We start from the raw sequence: 1,378 nt of genomic DNA on the forward strand, positions 1-1,378 counted from the left end.
AAAGAGAAAGAAGAAGGAGATCAGCCTGGGCAATACAGGAAGACCCCATCTCTATAAACAATTTAAAAATTTGCTGAGCACGGTGGTGCAGGCCTGTAGTCCCAGATACTTGGGAGGCTGAGGTGGGAGGATCCCTTGAGTGCAGGTGGCAACTGCAGTGAGCTGAAATTGTGTGACTGCTCTGCAGCCTGGGTGACCGAGGGAAATTCTGTCTAATTGAAAAAAAAATAAAGAAGAAGAAGAAAGAAGGAAAGAAGAAGCAATCACTAATCCTTCACACACTGTTCAAAAAATAGTCAAGGAGAGAACATGTCCACATTCATTCTATGAGGCGAGTGTTAACCCTGATACGAAAAACAGACAAAAAAGTATATATCAATATCTCTTATGAATATATGGGCAATAATCCTCAAGAGAATACTAGAAAATCAAATCCAGCAGCATATGAAAAGGATTGTAAACCATGATCAAGTTTGATAAATCCCAGAAATAAAAACTTGGTTCAACACATGAAAATCAATCAATGTTATACATCATATTAATAGAATAAAATGAGGAGGGAAGTATTTGACCAAATCCAGCACTCTATCATGAAAAAACACTCAACAAATTAGGAATAGAAGGGAATTTGCTCAAACTGATAAAAGACATCTATGAAGAACCTGCAGTTCACATCACACTTAATGGTGAAAGAGTGAATGCTTTCCTCTAAGTCAGAAACATGAGAATGAATGATATTTGCTCTCACCATCTCTCAGCATTGTACTGGTGGTTCTATCCAGGGGAATTGGGCAAGAAAAACATACATAAGGCATCCAGGTTGGAAAGAAGGAAACAAATTTGTGTCTATTCACCTATGATGTGATTTTGTATTTTTAAAATTGCAAGGTGTTTACGTAAAATTATTAGAACTAATCAATGAGTTCAGCGAGGTTGCAGAATACAGGATCATATTTAAAAATTAATTGTATTTCTAGGCTGGGCACAAGTGGATCATGCCTGTAATCCCAGAACTTTGGAAGACTGAGGCTGGTGGATCACTTGAGCCCAGGAGTTCAAGACCAACCTGGGCAACATGGTGAAAGTCTATCCCTACAAAATAATAATAATAATAATTATTATTATTATTATTATTAGCTAGTTGTGGTGGTGTGTCCTTGTAGTCCCAGCTACTCAGGAGGCTGAGGTAAGAGAATTGCTTGAGGTGGGGAGGTGGAGGTTGCAGTGAGCCAAGATCGAGCCACTGCACTTCCTGCTGAGTGACAGAGTGAGACCCTGTCTCAAAAAAACAAAAAACAAAAATCAATTGTATTTCTATATACTAGGATTGAATAAACTAAAAATGAAATTAAGAAAATAGTTACTTTTTTAATAGCAT

Source organism: Cebus imitator, unplaced genomic scaffold (assembly GCF_001604975.1).
Source record: "Cebus imitator isolate Cc_AM_T3 unplaced genomic scaffold, Cebus_imitator-1.0 Scaffold92, whole genome shotgun sequence".
NCBI lineage: Eukaryota > Metazoa > Chordata > Mammalia > Primates > Cebidae > Cebus > Cebus imitator.